Source organism: Euphorbia lathyris, chromosome 2 (genome assembly GCF_963576675.1).
Source record: "Euphorbia lathyris chromosome 2, ddEupLath1.1, whole genome shotgun sequence".
NCBI classification, from domain to species: Eukaryota; Viridiplantae; Streptophyta; class Magnoliopsida; order Malpighiales; family Euphorbiaceae; genus Euphorbia; species Euphorbia lathyris.
In genome coordinates, this window is record NC_088911.1 from 96,600,310 (window position 1) to 96,622,775 (window position 22,466).

At 39.2% G+C, this 22,466-nt stretch overlaps 1 long non-coding RNA gene across 13 annotated transcripts; it reads right to left on the reverse strand.

Moving 5' to 3' along the window:
* Positions 1–3,336: 3,336 nt before the first annotated feature.
* Positions 3,337–7,235, reverse strand: LOC136219051 (uncharacterized). Of its 13 annotated transcripts, XR_010684039.1 has the most exons (6): positions 6,846–7,235; positions 6,488–6,742; positions 6,102–6,311; positions 5,003–5,767; positions 4,645–4,743; positions 3,337–4,170 (listed from the first exon to the last, which is right to left on the reverse strand). It is a non-coding gene; the product is annotated as an uncharacterized lncRNA (long non-coding RNA). The 13 variants fall into 13 exon arrangements; XR_010684040.1 differs by having other exon boundaries at positions 3,337–5,500; positions 5,655–5,767; XR_010684041.1 differs by having other exon boundaries at positions 3,337–5,481; positions 5,650–5,767.
* Positions 7,236–22,466: the final 15,231 nt, after the last annotated feature.

The window sequence follows — 22,466 nt, forward strand, 5'->3', positions numbered from 1 at the left end:
CAAGAAAGTTTTAGAGGACTTTCTTGATCGTTTAGCTTTGAGGTTAGTCTTTGCAAGCCCTTTCGAGAGCTTTCACCTTGATCCTCAGGCAAAGTTTGAGTAGTTTGAACAACTTCAGGAGAAGAATGCATTAAAAATACTTGTATATTTTCTATCATTTCTTCGTTTTAGAGTTCGGAGTGTCACCAAATCTCATGGGAGAAGAAGGCATTTCTTTATTGGAAACAACTACATCTTTTAATAGAGTGGAAGAAGTAAAAGGAAGAGTTTGGGCATCTTCAGAAGAAGGTGAAGCAGTATTGACAGTGGAAGAGGTTCCAGCAATAAGATTCTCAAGGTTCAGATTGCTACCGTTGTTTTCATTGTCACCATTCTCTTTAGTGACTGCTCCGATATAAGACATTTTCAAAGAGAAAGATCATAGACAACAAACATGAATGAACTAATGATTGCAATAATGAAAGAAGAAAACTAAGATTTGTATGCATACTATATTTTCTTTGATACCATATCAAGATCTTAATCAAAGAGAGAAAGAAGAAGAAAATGGATTGTATATTTCAGAGAAGTATGTGAGATCCTTATAAAAGATAGAGTAAGGCTTTATATATAGCCTCAATGTATAACGGTAAAATTTAGATATTTACCTCTAAGAACTAAAATAGTTCACTTGCCTAATAATACAACTGTTTTTGTTGGTTTCAAAGAAGTCAATGAATTGATTTTAAAAGATGTGTTATACATACTTAATTTCTCTTTTAACTTAGTTTCAATATGTAAATTCTTAAAGGATAATGATTGTTCCATAATTTTTAAGGCATAAAAGTGTTTATTTTAGGACAATTTCGGAAAGAAAATGATTGGTATAACTGAAATGTCAGGAGGTCTATATCATTTTGTTGTTACTAAGCCTAGTGTTGTACATTGTTTGTGTCAATTTCTAATGTTTCACAGTCCTATGATAAGAATTCATTTCCTATTTGACATTATAGGTTATGCCATTTATCCGGTGGTAGATCGCATACAATGTACAAGAACTTAACTTGTTTAGATTTTATGTGTTGGTCCCTTAACAAAGAAGGTTATCTTTTCCTATTAGTCAATCTAACACTACAAAATGCTTTGAGTTATTGCATATTGATACATGAGGGCTATGAATGTTTCATCATTACTTGGTTAATTATAAATATTTTTTTTAACTATTATAGATGATTAAAGTAGATTTTGTTGAATATTTTTTTATATGTTCCAAAGGTAAGGTTCCTGCTGTAATGGAAAGGTTCTACAATTATGTTTTTACTCAATTTGGTGCTCGAATTCAAACAATTAGAAATGATAATGTATCCGAGTTGCATCTAGATATATTATATACTTATGTAGATATTTTACATTAAAAATCACGTCCTTACACTCCTCATTATAACATTGTTGTGAAAGAAAGCATAAACACTTGCTCAGTATAGTGAGGACTTTGCTTTTTCAACCAAGTTTAAATTAAAATTTTGATAAGATTGTGTTTTGCATGCAGTACATTTAGAGTGTGTTTGGCATGAGGGATAAATGGTGTGAGATATGAATAAATAATGAAAGATTTATTTATTTGTTTTAGAGACAGGGTATGGAGATAAGGGAACGATAAAAAAAAGTGTTATCCTTAAAATCTTATATCTAACAGGATGGTATAAAGGGATAAGACAAGCTCCTACAATGTTAATATTTTGGAAAAATCCATCGTATTTCTCAAATCAATTTATGTAACTTAAGTAGATGTAATATAGTAAAATTTATTATTTTATCCATATCTGTATCCAACATATCAAATATGAAATAATAATTCTCAACTATTTTATATTTATACATGTTTCAATCTTTTATTATATAAATATTCTTATCCCAACCATTATCATTATCTCTATCAAATATCAAATATTAAATGTCCAATATTATGCTTGCTCTTTTCATGAATTCTGAATCCTTCTATATCTTAATTAACTTTCAATTTTTTTTATAAATGATTCAAATTATATAATTTATTATTATTTTAATAATAATAAAAAGTACTAACGTTCTTATTTATGTATACACCACATAACTTTTTCTTTTTCCCCTTAATCGAAAAAGAAGCCGATTTAAAAAATTGAAAACTCCGAACCGTCCAGAACTTTATATTTTGGTGTGCAGCGGGATGACCATTTTAGGATCTGGATCTTCATCACTACCTTTCTAATTTACATTTGAGATTATATTGTTCCTTTTGCAACAATCAAAAAAACAAAACAAAACAAAAATTCTTTTAAAAATAATAACTCTTGCAGTTTTATATGGAGATGTGGGCCAAATTTGCGAACTTTTAAATCGGAGATTTTCATTAAAAAAAAAAGATTGTTATAATTTTGGATGCGATATAGGAAGAAGTTTATTTTGCATATGGAAACCGAAATCACAACACTTAATTCTTACTTTCACTACAAGAAAAATCGCTATCATCGACGGAATAATCCGTCGGTGATAACCAAAATTGTGTCGGTGATCATCATCACCGACAGAAGATCGACAAAATGCGATGTGTCGGCGTTGACCTCGTAGGTAAGCTGCTGCGGCAATTTTTTACCGAGACAAGATATCACCTACACAATTTTTTCGTCGGTTGTTTGTGTCGTAAATTCCGACTACTTTTAGTCGGGGACTTCCGTCGGGCATTCCGACAACATCACCGACCCATATATGTCGGTGATCTATTTTCGAAATATTTATTAAAATAATTGACCGACAGAAATTGCGTCGTAGATTGCGTCGGTAATTGTGAATTATTTTTAAAATTATTTTCATATTTTATTTTTCGTCAATTTATTTGGATTGAAGGGAACTCATTAATATTTTTTATAAGTATTAGTATGATTTTATTTTTTCTATTAAGTTTTTTCAGCTTTGTTTACACAATAATGATAATTATAAAAAACATTAATATAAACAAAGCAATAAATTATCTCCAAAGCAAAAATTCAAATGCGCTCGCAATAATATAGTAATATTTGCAACATAATATATCTGATAATAACACCAGCAAGTCAAGAAAGAAATACAAAATTTTGATAACAGAAGTGGACATCATACCCATATCACTTACATTCACTAATTTGTGCTTAAGAGCATGTACCTGAATGAATTTCTAATGTTATAATGGTACTATTTAAATACAAAATAAATAAATAAATACTATATAAAACAAATACAAAGAAATGCACCCGAAAGATTCATAGTCGAATGAAAAGATTAAGCAAAATGGGTTCCACTGCTGCATTGTGTGAAGATGCAAGCTTCCATTACTTACTGTATAATTATCCAATAAAAAGCATACCTAATATCAGTTTGTGCGAACAGTTTCAACCTTTTTTCCACAGCTTTGAAGTCATGCACACACACTAGAAATCGGCACCAAATAACTTCAGCAAAAGTGTATTATTTCAAACATGGACTTATTTTTTCAACTATGCACATATCATATGGCAGAAGACAGAACACTAACAACACTTTGATAAATTATAGTTGCTTCACTCAAAATCATCATGTAAAAATAAGATAATTATACAGGGCCTTCAGAAGTACTGCTGATTTTGTAAATGACAGTTTGGTTTATACCCTCTCTAATTGTAGAGGGAAATAAGCCATTGAGGTTTACACTTGGTGCCTTCAGATTTGGGAGGTAAAATATGAGCACACACCTAAACATGAAACAATGGAGAAAAATTGATAGGAATTTCTAAGATCACATCACATTACATTGGAATGACATAACATATAGAAAGAAGGCCTCATGAGCGAATGTTGTCGAGCATATTTTGAGGCTGTGAAGGCTCACCATCCCTTTCAAACCTTTCATAACATAGAGTCATTTAGGGGTTAAAAATCTACTCTTACAAATTTATATCTATGATTGATTTAATGTTGTTTGAATAGAATGTTGAAAGTTTAGTATCGAAGTGTACCTTGTAGATAGCCTATTGATTTAGTGTTGTTGTAAGTTTCCCTATTGATACGATACCATTTAGGGAACTGATCAAACACCCAAAAGATGCAAAACCAAATCTCACATACAACAGAAGTAAGCCGCCACAAAGGATAAGTAGGCTTCTCTTCCATATGCTGCTCATATGGAATTTGAGCAGGTTGCTTTTCAGGTTAGAAATAAAAGTTAGCAGAGTAAATGAGTTACCTTTGCTTAAAGTAACAAAACACATGTAATCACAAAATGGATTTTTGTCATAAATAAGATCCATGTCAATAATAATGAATCAATGTATTGTCGTTACTAAATCATCATAATTATAGTTGTAGATTTGTGCTTAAGGAATACAGACTTGAGATCAATTTAATAAAACAAGAAATTACTAGTGCAAATATGAATTTGTACCTTCTTATTTCCAGTTGCACAAACAAGAAATGGAAATTTGAACAAGAATATAAAAAGCATTTTTTACCAATTAACAACAATGCAAACTAGCAAAACTACATATTACCAAGTTGAGTAACAATAATGCAACTAGCAAAACTCCATATTAGAAGCAGCATTATATCCCAGAAGGGATGAAATATTATATTCTGTAAATGGAAAGAACCATCGAAACAAGCAAAGAATCATTTTACCCTGTGAGTAGATTCCCAGTTTAAGCCCTTTGTTGTGGACATAGTTTGCCAAGCTTTGGTACCAGATGGAAACATTGAGTTCTCGGGGACCAAATTACCCTGAAATTTGAATTAGTTAGTGCTGCAAATGCAAGACAAATTTTAAAAAGAACAAGCAGTTGTTTCTCTTTAGCATATTTGTATGACTAATGCAATAAATGAAAAGAAATCTACAAGTTAAAGAGAAAATAACTTTACATCCATTCAACAATGACAAGAGCATAGAGAAAGAAGTATATTATAAACCTTAAAGAGCACTCAATATTCATTGTTTCAAACAACTATGTTAAGGATACTAAAAAAAGAGGAGAATAATTACAATGAAACTCTTCTTTAAAGAACCTGCTTATTGTAATTCTAAGAAATGAAAACCAAATTAGCTCAGTAGCATGATCATAGCGCATCTGTCCTTGCAAGAGGCCAATGAGAGACCTGGCTAGAGGTCCTTGAACATTGTTCCCATCACTAATCCATTGATTGAGCACCGGTTCCATTAAGGCTTTTGGGTCTCTTACATTTTTTATATGTTTACATAATCTTGAACATGTAATAGAAACCTATTCATTACTCGAGAGTCATATGTGCACTTGGACTCCCACTCTCAGATATCCTTTCAACACGTTCAATATGTCACAGATTCAACACAGACAACATGATGCAGCAAAATGTTTCATCATTCATCTCAAATAATTTCTAGTATGCATTCCAAACTCGGCAAAGCTCATCTTTTATACCAGTCCTTCCATATAGAGTAAGAAGATGACCAAAAGCCATTGTGCTCTTATCAAGGGGCAACATCTGCTCCATTTTTAAAATACTGTCAAAGCATCAGTCTTTTAGAAAATCAGAAGAAATGAAACAGAGAAAGTTACTATCACAAAAAAATAACAACTCTAGGCAACAAGAACTTCACCCTATATGTATAAATAACTGAAATTTAAGGAAGTAGAAACTTCATTAAGTTACCACACATTAATTGATTGAAAGAGGAGAATTTTGCTTTGTCATTCAACTGTGAAGTTAATTACATGATACGACTTGGGATTTCATTCACTTCTGATTTTGTCAATTATCACGAACAAATCTGCTAATAATGAATACATACAAATTCATTTTAATGCTTTGGAGCTTCAATTTCAGCAAAAATTCAATCCAGAAAAAATAAAAAATGAAAATAAGTCCACTGTTGTCTAAAATAAGGTTTCATAGAATGAAAATTCAATTTACCATATTTTTTCAGGATGCAAACAGATTATGATACAATATAAAGATAAAGGAGGAACCTGGATTTCCAGACATACAATCAACAGAAAACAACCAAAACCAAACATCACCCCCTACAACAACGATCACAACCAATGCACAACCATAACAAACATCAAATGAAAAGCAAGCACTAAGGGGTGTGAGATCGGTACCTAGAGAGGAGATCAGAGACGAGCCAGATTTTGGGATCACCGAGGAGTTGGAGAAGCGAACTGGAACAGAGGTAGAGCAAACTGCGTTGTAGATAATAAGTATCAGGCGCCGGTGTTTGTGTCATATGGGAGCTTATGCATAGCAGCTCCTAGTAGAACCCTGTGCACGAAATCAGTCATCATTGGGGGTACAACCTTGTCTTCCATCCCCTGTAATAATGTTGCAGAATCGTGAATGTTATCGACTTTAGTTATATTATGCATATGGATCTGATAAAAGTTTAGTAACTATTCGAAATGAGGAACACATACGTTAACTAAGCATCACAGCAGAGAAGCTTATAGTTTGGATAGCTGAAAGATAAAGATAAGGAGAAAGAACTTACTTGCCATATGTGTATGGGACCGAAAAAACCTGTATACTCCTCTTTAGATCGAATTAGCAAAAATTTGAGCCAGTTTAGGATACCTTTCCCTAACTTTTTCTTCTCTAATTTGATGTCAGCAAGGCTGAACCCCCAATTTGAAACTTGCAGAACAACTTCCTCTATGAAGGGTTCCGCATTACCCTATCGAATGGACTCTTCCACACCCCTATGCCAGAATTCCTCATGGATTGGGTCCTCGACCAAAGCTTTATCCTGAAAAGGAAAGCTATTATGAAAAACTGTGCTTAAATGACAACCCAAAAACATAAGGCCTCCTGTTTTCATTGTCATTCGCCTTTTAATAAAATTTACTCACTCGTTTTCCTAGTGACAATGAGAGCCATATGTCGATCTGCTCGTGCCTTTCAGACAAGAAGCTCTAGTGGTAGAAGTAGGAAAGAAATCTAGGAAACCTCCATGCTAAGAAGTACATAAATTTCCTCTTCCGAGTCCACTTCTCCCAGATTCCACGTCTTTCGTCGCTGGTCATTAGAGAATCATAGGGATTAACCAGCGGAGCAAACATGGCAGCACCTGCAAGTCAACCATGGTAGATCAACTACAATTGCTTCCATTAGCAAACTACCGTAATCTGTCATCCACATGGATCATCCAAGTGCAGGTGTTGCTGGAGACAAGGAAGACGTGATAGTAGGGTTCCAAAAAATTTCAATCAGGGGAAAGAAAGAAATTAGGGCGGCGATATGTGGAGGTATGAATTAGGGCGTGAACTTTCATCCTTATATATTTATATATATTTTTTTATTTTTTTAATTAAAAAACTATGACCAGTAGGTTTAATGAATAAGGTACCTGCTTAAACTTTCTACCTTTATACATTAATTTCTATTATTACCAAAAATAATATTAATTTCTTGTTTAATTTTAATTTTCCAAAAATGTATGACCAGTAGAGAAAATTTAGTGTGTGCCTGGCATACCACTTCACAAAGATGATGTGGTATGCCAAGCCACTAAAATTAAGACACGTATAAAAAAATTAACAGCTAATAATAAAAGATTTAATTGTGGAAAAATTCAGGGTAAATTTCACACATGGTGTACAACCTTTACCCTAAATCACACTTTGGTGTACCAACTTCATTTTGTCTCACTAATATGTACCAACTTAGGTGTGACCTCCCAATGTGGTGTACGGCGGTGAAAATGACTGGTCAACGCCAGTCAACGCGCCACGTCACCCATATTTCGAATCCTGAATAAAAAAACGTGGATCCCATGTTTGTGTAAAGACTAATTTGCCCCCTCTTTGGTTTTCCCTCCTAAATAACTTCTAGCTCATTTACCTATTTATCATCCTCCTTCTCTCTCCTGTCTCGCGATCTCTCTCTCTTCTCTTTCGTTCTCTCTCTCCTGTCATCGTTTTTCTTTTCTTCTTCCTTCTCTCTAAGCTTCAAAAACCTAGACCTTCAAAAACCCTAATCGATATCAACACACGTGATGCCTTCAACCACGCATAATCATCATCGATTTGGTAGCAGAAGGATATGCCACTGTGGAATCGAAGCTCCTCTGAAAACTTCATGGAGCGATTCAAATCCGGGTAGAAGATACTTCAACTATGTAAATTTCGGGGTAAGAACTGATCTCTTCACTGTTAGATTTCTGTTTTTTTTTATCTGTATATGTTGCCTTCATCTTCTTCTTTCTTTTTCCTCTATCTAAAATATAAACCTAATGCCTGCAACTTCTTCGAGTGGATGGACCCAGTTATGGATGGAAGGGCAAAATCTATAATTCTTGGATTATTGAGGAAGCTAGACAGGATTGAAAAAGAAGGTATCAGATTGAGACGTGATTTAGAAAGGGAAAGCTGTTGTGAAGTAGAGTTGCCAGAGAATACAGAGGTGGTGATTAACATGAAAAGAAACAGGGGAGGGATATGCAAATGGATAGGGATTCTGATTGTTGTAATAGTTGCTATGTGTACGCTTTGTGTTATAGGTTGATTTTGGTTAGTGTTGTTTTAATGTAAACACATATTGTTGTTCTGTTGACATATATGGATTCTAATGGTTATGTTTGTGTTGTTAATTAAATGGCTTGATGATGTCTAATGGTTATGTTTGTGTTGTTGATTAAATGGCTTGATGATGTCTAAATATTGTGTCCCCTTTTTGTGCTTTGGTTTGCACTCCTGATAATGGAAAAAGAAAATGATGTCAAAACAAGCAAGATGGCAAATTGACCAAACTGATAAGAACATTTTACCATAAAATGACCAAATTGAACTTGGCAATAAGAAAGATAATTACAATTACTAATTGATGAGGACATTTTATCAGAAAATGACCAAATTGAACATTACAAAAAGACCAAATTGAACATCAAGAAGCTGTTAGGCCAACATGGACTATGAACAATATATACTAATTTCAAGATACGGTTCGGACAATCTTGCAACTGCACAATATATACCAATTTTGACAAATTGGTAAGCCAACATGGCCACTTCACAAAACAACCAAAATATGTTCAATGTTAAGCCAACATGGCTAATTCCCAAAACAACCAAAATACATACAAAATGTTAAGCCAACATGGCCAATTCACAAAACATCCAAAATATGTGCAACCTGAAGCCATAACATTGCCACACAAAACAACAAAAAACTAAATCCCCTTAACGCCATGGTCTTTGTTCATTTGAAGAAGAACTTCTTGTGCATGGCCTCCTCACTGGAGGAACGGTTGATCTTGCATTAGTTTGTCTTCCTCCTGTGGATGACTGGGGTGGTTGACTAGATGATGCAACAGTCTGGCTAGTTCCCTACACAACCCATATACATTAGAAATTGAAGCAAATAGTAGTCAAGAGCAATTACACCCACAAAAATAAGAGCTTACATTCATCATCCAACGAACTGTGTGACATGGAGGTGGCTGTGATGTTGATGTCACTGCAGCAGTAGTTGGTCTTGGTGGTGATGTTGTTGGCCTTGGAGTAGTCCTTGCTCTCTTCGGCTGTAAGAGCAATTAAACAAAAAATGTCCCATTACAGCTATAACAGCAAGATATACAGTATCTATTGAACAAATAAAGACCTGTTGAGCAGTTGAAGTTGAGGCCTGTGATGTGCATGTCCTTTTGTTGTGGTTTTTGCCTCCACATTTTCTACATGTCATGTAGATGGTGCCTTTCCTGCTCAATCTACCTTTGCTAGATGCCTCAATCTCTTCTGGTTCTTTCCTCCTTGCCTTCTGTCTTCTACCACGCTTGGACTTGACTGGTGTAGGAGGCTCTATTGGAACTAGTGGATCTACATTGGGCCATTGATCCATGCCATTCGTTGGTTCTATGATGAAGCTATAGACCTTCAAATACGTTTCCACTGAATAGCAATTTGCTAGATACGTCTCTGGATTCTGGTTTTGCCCTATAATAGCAGCACATCCATGGCTACAAGGGATCCCAGTCAACTGCCATCTTCGACATGTGCAAGTGTTTTCTTCCAAGTTCACGACAAATTGCTCTCCCAACCCATTGATCTATACTCTAGGCCCTCTAGAGTATGTTGGTTGATAATGCCTTGCCCAATCTTTACATATCTCCAGCTTCTTCAAGATTTTGCCACAGAATTTCTGCTTATTCCTCTTCATGAAATCTGCTTTGTTCTTGATCCTTTTCATTAACTTCACTTTGATCATCTCATACATTGTTATTATGCCCTTGTCCCTTGCATCCAGTATGTATTTGTTAAAGCACTCACACAAGTTATTCAGCAGCATATCACATTGTGCCCTGTATCATAACACACACCTATAATAATTAGAACTTGACACAACATAATTCATATACAATAAGTCTGAGATTACCTTTCAGAAAAGCATGCTCTAGCCCAGTGCTCGCTTGGCCTTTGTCTAAGCCATTCCCTAGCTTCAGGTGATATTTGTTCAATTTTGTTTAACCACTCCTCATGCTTGGCCATATATGGAGCCCTTGCTGCACCCCAAATCAGGTCCTTCAACACTTTTCCTTTAAATTTAGTTCTAAAATTTGTGTACATGTGGCGTACACACAGCCTATATTCAGCATGAGGAAACAGCATCTCAACTGCCCCTATTAATCCCTACAGGTAATGAAAAGAAACAATTATCCAAAAGACACCATCTTAACTAACCAAAGACTTACAAACCAAAGACATAGGCAAATAGATACACATTACCAACTAGACATAACCAGATAGACATAGCCAAATATATCCAAAAACATAACCAGATACACATTACCAAATAGACATAACCAGATAGACATAACCAATCAACATCTCATCTAACCAAAGACAAAGCCAAATAGCTCAACATTATACCTTCTGCCTGTCAGACATGAATGTATATTGGCTACTGTCAAATATATCCAGATCAGATGCCAGCTGTTCCAAAAACCAGGTCCAAATCTCTTTGCTTTCTGTCTCAACCATTGCATACACAATGGGAAATATACAATCGTTGGGATCAATCCCAACAGCTGAAAGAAGCTGTCCACCAAACATGCCTTTGAGCCAGCAGCCATCAAGTGAGATTATCTTTCTACACCCTGCCTTCCAAGCTGATTTTAGGGCATTCAGACACATATACATGCCCATAAACTTTCCTTCCTTCCACCTACCCACGAAAGTACTGCCTGGATTGGATCTCAATATCTCAGCCCTATACCTACACGGAGTTGTAGAAAACAACATTAGTTGCCAGTGTGAATACAATAAAAATACACAGAAGGAATGGTGTTGAAAATAACAGATACATGTATATGTTCTCATATTGACTCTTCTCATCACCATATATAATGGTAAGAGCAAAACACTTTGCCCGATATGCTGTCATCCTTCCAATGGTCAAAGACATCTCTCTTCTAATATCATCAATCATAGCCTGCACCTTCCAGTCTGCATCACTCCTGAAGTCCTCCAAATACTTCCTTCCAATGTATTTAAAGTCATATGGAAGTTTTTGTGCACCTTGCAACACTCATGTTGGAAGTGACCACTCTTAATTTGCATGGTCCGATTCAGTTTATCCCTTCTATCAACCCTTGAAGCGTATATCCTCCACGGACAGTTATCCGTTTCATTTATCAACCCTTTGCAAACAGCCTCTACCTTGATAGGTGTGTTGAGTCGGAACCATGGCTGAAATTGGTGTTTGATGCCATGGCTCCTACATGCCTCCTTAAACTCCTCATTATCGTTAAACAGCATCCCTATCTTGAACGTAGGATCAGCCATGTCCCTGGGTGCATTAAACTCTGGAAACCTCCTTCTGCCCTCATTCTCAAAATCTGACTCCGAATACAATTCATCGGAGGGCGCATACTCTGACGAATTTTCTTCAATATTGAAGTTCTGCGTGGGATCCCTTCCACTTGTTGGAACAGATGGTACAGTCCTCCTTCTGCCTCTTCTAGCATTCTCAACCCCTTGCACCAGGTCATCATCGTCCTGCTCTAGAATGTAATCATCATCAACAAATTCATCTTCTTCTTGGGGATCACCATTTGCATTACCTCCTTCCACAGTTCCAGTTGCATTACTTCCTTGCCCAACAACACTTGCATTACTTCCTTGCCCAGCATTATCAGCTTCCCTATGAGCACCTGCATCATCACCTTCCCCATGAGCACCTACATCATCAAATTCCCTAGCACCACCTACATCATCAAATTCCATAGCACCACCTGCATCATCACCTTCCCCATGAGCACCTACATCATCAAATTCCCTAGCATTAGCTGCATTATCAGCTTCCCCATGAGCACCTACATCATCAAATTCCCTAGCACCATCTGCATCATCACCTTCTCTAGCACTAGCATCATACCCATTAACCCCAGTCCCAACTTCATCATCTCCTGCATATTCGTCATCATTGGGGGCATCATCTACGCCCACACATGTAGGTTCCTCAAACATGGCATCTTGATTAGATGCAACATCTATGCTTTGAGCATGAACTTCTTCATTAGGGGCATCATGTCCATCTCCAGCATGTACTTCATCACATGGTACATCATGTCCACTTGGACCATTTTGTTCAACACTGGGGGCAGTCTTTACTCCAACTGCAGTTGATGCTTCTTCATTCCAATCCTTGTTGTACTCCAACATAAAAAGATTCCTGCCAGTATGTGTTTTCGTAGGAACAAGTGCTTCAGCATCCTCCTCAATCTCTTCTAATATCACTGAGCTTGGGATAAATTCATCTTCGTCTTCTTCGGAGATCTCATACATGTCGTCTTCAGTCACTTCCTTCACATAAATTTGAATCTCCCCACACTCCAGACCAGACAGCGCCATCTCGTAACAATCATCGTCACTGGCTATATGCTTTAACCCATCAGGCCATAGCTGGTCGTACGACATCCAATAATACTGATAAACCCCCGTGCATCCCAAACTCACTACCTTAGCAGCAATACCCACTAAAGATAGCGTGTCCCAGTGGCAGTAATCCCATATGTACACATCACCATCAACATATCCATGTCTAGTCCATCTGCCATCATAATTCAACATAATGGCAAAGTATCCATCTTCGGGATCTACAAAATATACAAATATAATATAAGCCATGAACTATAAGCCATGAGCAATACACAAATACACATAACTCTATAAGGAAAATGTATAAGCAATAAGCAACACAAATACCTATCAGGCAATAAGAGACAATCAAATTGCAATCAACATGACCCAACATAATAACTCAACATTATATCCAACATGCCAATTACCAATAGATAACATCAAAATAACCAATTAAATAACATGGAACAGGTACAACAAAACAGAGTAAACTCATAACACACCACAACACTCAATAAACTAAGTAAACAAGCAATAACCAATATCCAACATATACTTTAAGCCATGACCAATCGACAATAACCAATAAAACATAGTAAACTGCAATAACCAGCAAAACAGAGTTCACTCGTAACACACCACAACACTCAATAAACTCATTAAACAAGCAATAACCAATATATAACATGGCAATTACCAATATCCAACCTAAAACTTAACCAAAAAAACAAAGTAAACTCATAAACAATCGGCAGTAACCAATAAAACATAGTAAACTGCAATAACCAACAAAACAGAGTAAACTCATAAAACATAGTAAACTGCAATAACCAATAAACTCAGCAAACAATAAATATATATATTCACATATATATATATATATATATATATATATATATATATATATATAAATCAAAATATGTGAGCATCGCAAGTTATAATATTTAATACCAACTACTTACATGGCATTGACATGGCAGATTCCGGGTCCACTGTATCACGATTCCCTCAAATCTCGATGGACCATACGGAGTGGATCCCACTACATAAAGTAACCCAAAAGATCAGTATCACATGCAACAAAAAAGTGCTCATGTCATTTTCAACTTTTTAGAAAACAATAAAGGAACTAGCTTGAGAGAGAAAGATAAAGCCTAGTATTCAAACGATATGGGTGTAATAGTCTGGCAGAGAAAGCTACAAATTTGAGATCGATGGACGCGAGTAAAGTAAGGAACTTACCACTGATTTCTTCGACTACAGAAAACTTTACTTCTACATGTATCGCGAACAACTTAGGCTTCCATTCTTCACTGTTCTTCGACTTAGGGTTTGATAACTTGCTAGATTCGATTTGATGATCTTCGCCGCGGTTACCTGCAAAACAGAACCGGAGACAGGATCTCCGGGAAAACTCTCCGACGATCAAGTCAGTTTTATGGGAATGTTGGTAAATTGATACTGGTATTGTGGGGAAAAGATGTGAACGTCCCTCCCCATTTGCTTCTATGTCCTTTTTATAAGTGTTCCTAGGTAACCGCCGGGGGCGGTTACTCTTTCCAGGCCACGTCCCTTACATGGCTACAAACGTGGTCTCGTTTGTTTTGAGTGGGAGGTTTAATGCTCCGTTTAGGATTTCAGGGCGGTTACTCATTTTACCCGCTTCCTTTATTCGGAGCCCGTTTGATCTTGAACCATGGGCCTAAGTATAGGTTGGGCCCGTGTTTATGATTCGGCCCGATTTGGTTTCACGGATCATCACATGCCTCCCCCTTAGTTTGGCAAGAGCCCTTTAGGGTCTTTTCATATGTTATAGGGGACTCTTCGTCTTCGTCTGGATATTCAAAATTCGAAAGTGGTTCTTTCGTTCTCCGTCATTTCTTCTCCGGCGTCAACCCTTTAGCGTTCGTTCTTCTCTGTATTCTCTTTCACATGTAAGTGTTCCTTTCCGCAACTTGTAACTCGTTCGACCCTTTTCTTATTTCTGCTCGTCTTTCTTCGTTAATATGTCGAACCCTGACCTCGATTTCGCACCGTTCGATGAAAATTACGTTCGCAAGGTGTCTCATGAGGTTGATGAGATGGTTGATGAAGTTTCAACCAGCTCTCCTTGGTCTGATTCCCATCCCGTCGATTTTCTCCATCTGGCGAATACAACTGATGAGGGCCTAGGTTTTGACCCTAAGAAGTTGATTCCACCACCTGTCCCAACTCCCCATTTATTACCAAAAAAGGACAGGTTGGGAAGCCTAGTTTGCCGTGAGACGATTGATGACTTGCGGGAGCAGTATCCTTGGCTCCAAGGTCTGGAAACCATCATTCCCGGGGAGAATAGAGGGCCGGGCGACTACCCAAAGGGGTATTTCACCATTTTTGTCGCCCAGATTATCTGTGGTTTCACGTATCCGCTGGCGGATGAGATTGCTTCCATCCTTGGTGGTTATGGAATCGCACCCGGACAACTACATCCCAACGGATGGGCCGACTTAACCTTGGATAAATTTTTAGCGGATTGTCTGGAGGTTCCCCTCTCGTTCAAGATTTTCTCTAAGCTTCATCATTTCAAGAGTTCGGGGGAGTACTTTACTTTCATTCGACAGAGTGGTTACTACGGCTTTGATGAGAAGTCGAACAAAATCCGCGAGTGGGATAAGTCCTATTTCTTCATTAAGTTCCATGAAGGGAATCCAAACTTTCTTCGCTGCTGGGGCCGACCCAATGTAAAGAGTTTGAACTTTGGTTACCCCAGCAAGGACGAATCCGATATTATAAAGTTCTTGAAGAGCACTCCTACTTTTGTATGGACATATGATCAGGCATTCTATATGCTAAGAAGCCGAGTAGCGATTGCCTACCGTGAGGGAGATCGTGTTGTCTATATCCCTTATCGTGTTTTTGTACAAGGTACTATTAACTTATTTCCAAGTTGATGATTTCTTTGAACCCTTTGCAGGGGTGATCCTTTATCTCAACTCGCTGCAGATCGGGAAGCGAAAGCCCTGGCGAGAAGGAAGAAGCGGATGGCGGGAACAACTTCTGTTGCAGGGGCGAATTCTCCTGTGGGGGCGACTCCTTCTGTTGAGGTGGCTTCCCCCCCAATTGCTTCCGTTTCACAGGGCCCCGCTTCTGTTTCTGAGGAGCTTACCTTAAATAGGAAGCGGAAGAGTAATGTGGATGTGGAGTCTTCTCGCCCTAGGAAGAAGAATACCTCCGTATCCTTGACTGTCGGTGGTACATCTACGTCCACTCCATCCAAAGCCAAGGGCGGTCCCCCATTTCATGAGGTATCATAATTTATTCGCTCTTCTTGCGTTATTTATTTTCTCTTGTCAGTTTTCGCTGTTCTCCTGACCCTTCTCCTTGTGTATCCATAGCCGATTCCTGATATCAGCGGATGGTGGACCAGAACCTTTGGTAAAGCCGTGAGCTTTTCCTGTAGGGACATTGTTTCTTCCATATGCAATGTCCTTGGGCGACTTCCCTCCGCTTCTCGTGTGCGCGAACAGGCGCCGCTTCCGACTGCCATGGAGGGGATTGAGAAGCGAGCTATAGAGGTATATTGCTTTCCACTTATGTTCTATCCTTCAAACGCATGTCTCTATTCGCTCTTTTTATTCGCGTATCGTCTTATATGCAGATTATCAATTTCGCGGAGGGTGCTCTCTGCAGGGATGCTGAACGAGCTAGAGAGTTGGAAAGCCTTGGTACTGAATTGGCGACTCAGAAGTCGCTTTTTGATGATGTCCAAGGCAAAGTAAAGGTCCTTGAAGGTGCTTGTCAGAAGGCTATGAGCGAGAAGGAGGAAGCTCTCAAATCCCTCCAGGCTAAGTCCGATGAGCTTCAGAAAGTCATTGATGATCTGAATTCGTCAAAGGAAGCCTTGGAGATGCAAAAGAGGAGGGCCGAGGAGATCACAACTGAAGATGGTGCTCGCATCTATTGGTATGGAGAGCGGATTCATGCGGCTTATGAGCATGGACATCCAGATCATGTACTTAATCGCCCCAAGGTTCCCATTCCTGAAAAGGATTTAGCTGAGAAATGGGACAAGTTGGAGGCCGAGGATGCTGATATGGATGAGGTACTTCTCCTGGATTGGCAGAGTTTTCATGATTCTCCAATTAGCTGTGAGATCCCAAATCAGAACGTAGAAGGAGGGGCACCACAAGATGTTTCTCACGTTGAACAAGATGTTTCTCGCTCTGATGCGGTTACTGATTTGATTGTTGGGGATTCGCTTGAAGCAGATCATCCCACAGGAGAAGATGAAGGAGCCGCTGAAGGCGAAGGGGGCAATAGAAGCGAAGGAGAAGAAACTGTAGTATAATTTTATTTATATCCGAACTGTTGTATGTAACAAACTGCCAGTATATATATCAACCGAGCGACCTTGCCGCCGCTTTTCATATATGTGCAATTGTTGTTTTATCCTTCGTCGCTTTAATGCCGGTTATTTTCGTATGTGACCCTTGCCTCTTGCCGACTTCATACTTGTAATTTTTCGTAGTTAGTTTTGTTTTCATTAGGGTGGCCAAACCCTTTTCGCAATTTTTTGAGTACTCGTTTATTCGCTTAATTTTATGCCTTATAATTTTTCTTTCAAAAATAATCATAAGGTTAATCATAAGGTTTTGCGAATGATGCGTAATCATGCATCCGCCTTTCTTTAATAGGCAACACATTTATGTGTGTTTAAGATTAAACATAAGGTTTTGCGAATGATGCAACAATTGAATATCTTTATTGATAAAGAAAAAAGACTTCTTGTTACATGGGTATACAAACTGTGCGGGATCAAAGCCTCATTAAAACCTTTTATCAGAAAACCCAGTGGGAAAAACTCATAAAAGGAAAAAGAGTACTCGTCACTTCCCTGAACTACTCGGCCTGTTTATATAGGCGTAGATTCTCTAGATTCCAGGTGCGCGGGAGCTTTTTTCCGCTCATTTCTTCTATTTCAAAAGTCGATGGTCCCAGCTTCTTGGATACCCTGTAAGGCCCGAGCCAGTTGACGCCTAATTTGCCTTTGCCTTCTCTGGATTGTATTTTATCCGCTTTTTCAAGACCAAGTCGCTCTCGTTGATTATCACCTTTCGCACCCTTCTGTCATGATACTTCTTGATTCTATTGCGGTACACTGCCATTTGCATGTAAGCTTTTTCTCTTCGTTCTTCTACAGAATCCAATGCATCTCTAATGTTGATAGGATTTTGGGTGTCACAATAATAAATTATCCGATCTGTAGGCGACTTGATTTCAACAGGCAGGACTGCTTCGGCTCCATAAACCAGCGAGAAAGGTGTTTCGCCTGTTGCTGCCTTTACAGAAGTTCTGTATGCCCATAGCATATGAGGTATCTCATCCGCCCAACATGTTTTTTTATCGCCTAGCCGCTTCTTGATTCCCTGAATCATGGCCCTGTTGGTAACCTCTGTCATACCATTCGATTGGGGATGATTTATAGAAGAAAAATGATTTTTGATCCCCATGCTTTCGCAATATGCTTTGAATTTTACACAGTTGAACTGGGTGCCATTATCAGTTATAAGCGTTTGTGGGATTCCAAACCGCATGATAATGTTCTCTCGTAAGAACTCGATCATTCGCTCAGGTGTTTGAGCGGTTACTGCCTCCGCTTCTACCCATTTGCTGAAGTGGTCGACTGCGACTATCAAGTACTTCATTTTCTTTGTCGTTTCTGGGAACGGGCCCACTATATCGATCCCCCATGTTGCGAATGGCCACGTCGTCATTATAGTGACTTGTTCGGCTCCGGGAACATGCTTTTCATTCTCATGGATTTGACAGCTGTGACATTCCGCTACCATCTTCTGGGAATCCTCCACCACCTTTGGCCAATAATATCCCATCAACTTGACTTTTCTTGCCAACGCCGCGGATGCTTCATGTGCGCCACAAATTCCTTCATGGAGTTCTCGCAGTACATAGTCTCCTTCATTGCGGCTAATACATTTCAACCATGGACATGTATATGATTTCCGGTATAAAGTTCCATCTCGAATTGAGTATCTCGCCGACTGTCCAATTAGTTTTCTGGCTAAGCTTTTATCAACCGGCAAATCTCCATGTTCCAGATATTGGCGGATGGGCATCCGCCAATCTTCATCATCTTCCAGCTCTTCGATGACCATAATCTGATCGACTTTGAATGCTGGTGCTGACCTTATTTCCAAATTGCATGCTTTTTGACTCCATGGTTCTCTACTCGCCGCTGCTTTTGCCAACTCGTCAGCCTTTGTGTTCTGGCCTCTCGGAACATGCACCATTTCCCAGACGACTCCCTTGTTTGTTAACTCCTGTGTCAGTCTGCCGACCACCTGATGGTACTTGACCAGATCCTCCTGTTTCACCAGATAATTTTTTGTGATCTGATTTATCATGAGTTTAGAATCACTGTAGATGACCACTCTTTCTGGCGTAAGTTCATTAAGCAACTTCAATCCGCATATCATTGCTTCATACTCCGCGGCATTATTGGTAGTTTCGAATGTTAACTTTGCCGCATAGTACAGGCGAATAACATCCGGTCCCTTAATGACGACTCCCAGTCCAGCTCCATCTGTGGACAATGCCCCATCTGTGAACATACTCCATTCTTCTTTTTGTGCTTTTGGACATTCGTCTTCATCCCACGTGAACTCATTCACGAAATCGGCAAGTACTTGACTTTTTAGAGCTGGTCTTCCTTCGTAGCGAATATCGAACTCTCCCAACCGAATTGACCACTCCATTAATCGGCCGGATGCGTCAGGTTTCTGTAGTACCTTTCGCATTGGAATTCCAGTTCTCACAATGATAGTATGCGCCTGAAAGTATGGCTTTAACCTAGCCGCCGTGGTTATCACTGCGAGGGCCATTTTGTCTAACCTTGAATACCGAAGTTCTGCGTCTTTCAAGACTTTGCTCACATAGTACACTGGATATTGTTGCCCCTCTTCTTCCCGCACCATCACCGTGCATATCGCCATACTGGTGACGGATACGTAAAGAAATAAATCTTCTCCATCCTCTGGCCTGCTCATTAAGGGCGGATAGCATAGTAATCGCTTTATCCCCTCAAATGCTTCTTGACAATCCGGCGTCCATTCAAAGGACTTAGATTTTTTGATGGCATTGTAGAAAGGTAGACATCTCTTAGCTGAGCATGATATGAATCGCCCTAATGCCACCAACCGCCCGTTCAGTCTCTGTACTTCTCTTATGTTCCTCGGTGTCTTCATCTCCATCACTGCTTTAACCTTCTCAGGATTCGCCTCAACTCCTTTGCCGCTAACAATGAAACCCAGGAACTTTCCTGCTCTTGCTCCAAACGTGCATTTCTCTGGGTTCAATTTGAGGCCATATTTGATCAGTACTTCCAGGATTTCTTTAATATCCTGCGGGTGGTCTTGCATCTTCTTGCTTTTAATGATCATGTCATCTACATAAATCGAGAAGTTCTCGCCTGATTTGTCTGAAAATATCTTGTTCATCATCCGTTGATATGTTGCTCCCGCATTTTTCAGTCCAAAGGGCATCACCTTGAAGCAATAAGTCGCCTGATGAGTTATGAACGACGTCTTGATCTCATCCGCCTTCTCCATTGGTATCTGGTGGTAACTGGATTTCACGTCGGTGAACGATAAAGCTTCAAATCTCGCAGTCCCATCTACCAATATATCAATGTTAGGTAGCGGATACATATCCTTCGGACAAGCTTTATTCAGATCTTTGAAGTCGACGCACATTCTGTACGTTCCATTTGGATTTTTGACTAGCACCATATTGGCTAGCTACTCCGGATAGGTGACTTCTCGAATTGCATCTGATTCTAGCAAATCCGCCACTGCTTTTTCAATCGCCTTCTGCCGTTTTGGAGCATGTCCTCTCTTTTTCTGTCGCACTGGGGTTGCACCTTTGTCCACATTCAAACGATGGGTTGCTATATCTGGACTTATCCCCTTCAGCACTTCATTCGGAGCGGCGAATGCCGACTCGCATTGGATCAACACCTCGGTAATGGCTTTCTTCGTTTCCTCTGGAAGTCCTGTCGCTATCCGTACGTTCTTATCATTTGAGATGGCGAATAGTTCTGTTTCTCCTAACGCTTCAGCCGGCAACTTCTCATCAACTTTATCCTCTCCATCTGGCTTCGGTTCAAGTGACAATGTATAAGCTTGTTGAGATATAAGTTGATCCCCTTCAACAATGACTCGCCCTTGGTGTGTTGGCAAATGCAATGTCAAATGCTTCATTGAGATGAGCGACTCCGTTTCCGACAGGAACGGACGCCCCAGAATTATGTTGTAGGCCAATGGGAGATCAACAATTGCGAATTCTAGATCACCTCGCCATTTTAGATTCTTGTCGCCCATTTCTATCTCCAACACCACCTGTCCACTTGTTTGAGATGATTGACCTCCAAAACCAGTTACATCCATGAACGTATGTTCCACTCGCTCGTCGTTAATTCCCAACTTGTTGAATGCAGTTCGAGTAATGACATTGCAAGAACTGCCTGTATCAATAAGGACCCGCTTAACGTCCCATCCTTCAATGGCCATCGTAATCACCAAAGCATCCGTATGTGGCTCCGTGATTCGCGCAAATGAGTAATTGAGGGCATCCCCCCTACGCGTGTTGCTTTTTCGCTGTTCACGGCGAGCCCTTTTTGTTGGAGGCTCATAGATCCCGCCTGCTATCACGTTAATCACCCCTTTTTTCTGCTTTTTTTTCTGGCCTTGCTTCTACCTCATGCGGAAGCATTGCTTTCTCATCAATCGTTTCTTTTCTAATGAATTGACTCAGTTTGCCCCTCTCAATCAGCTTTTCAATCTCCCTCTTCAATTCATAGCAATCGTTCGTGTCATGGCCGTTCAATCTGTGGAACCTGCAATATTTGTTAGGATATCGCCCCAAATTGGTTCGACCTTTCGCCTCAGGAAACTGCACATCCTTTTTCAGAGGGTTTTTCTCAATCCAAAGTAACACCTCATGACGAGTCGTGTTCAATGGTGTTTGATATCCCCCCCTTGAAAGGAACGATCGCTTTTTCGAACCGGATTACCCTTAGAATATGCTTGGCCTTGATGGCGGCGATTGTCCGAGGTGGATCTAGCCGCATCTCTTTCTCGCCGGGTTTGAGCTCTATGCTCCCTGTTAACATCGTCCACTTCCATAAATTCTTTTGCTATCTTCATGAGTTCAGCCACTATGCGTGGTTTATTGCGGATGATTTCCTCCCGCATGCTCCAATCTGTGGTTCCATCCGCCATGATGTTGCGAATGCTCACGATATCTGGGTTCTGTAACCGCACCAGAATATCATTGAATGCGACTACAAATTCCCTTAGTGAATTATAGTTTCTCTGTTTGATCTCCTTCAGCTGCCTATCCGTCACATCCGCTGCTTTACAGCCCACGAACTTTGCACAGAAATCACGACTGTATTGATTCCAATTGTGAATAGATTCAGTTGGTAGGGACCGAAACCAATCGGATGCTGCTCCTCCCAAAGTGGTCGAGAACAATCGACAAATTATGCTTTCGCTTGCTCCTGCAACATCCATCAACTCTCTATAGTTTCTGACATGCGCCTCAGGGTCAGAATTTGGA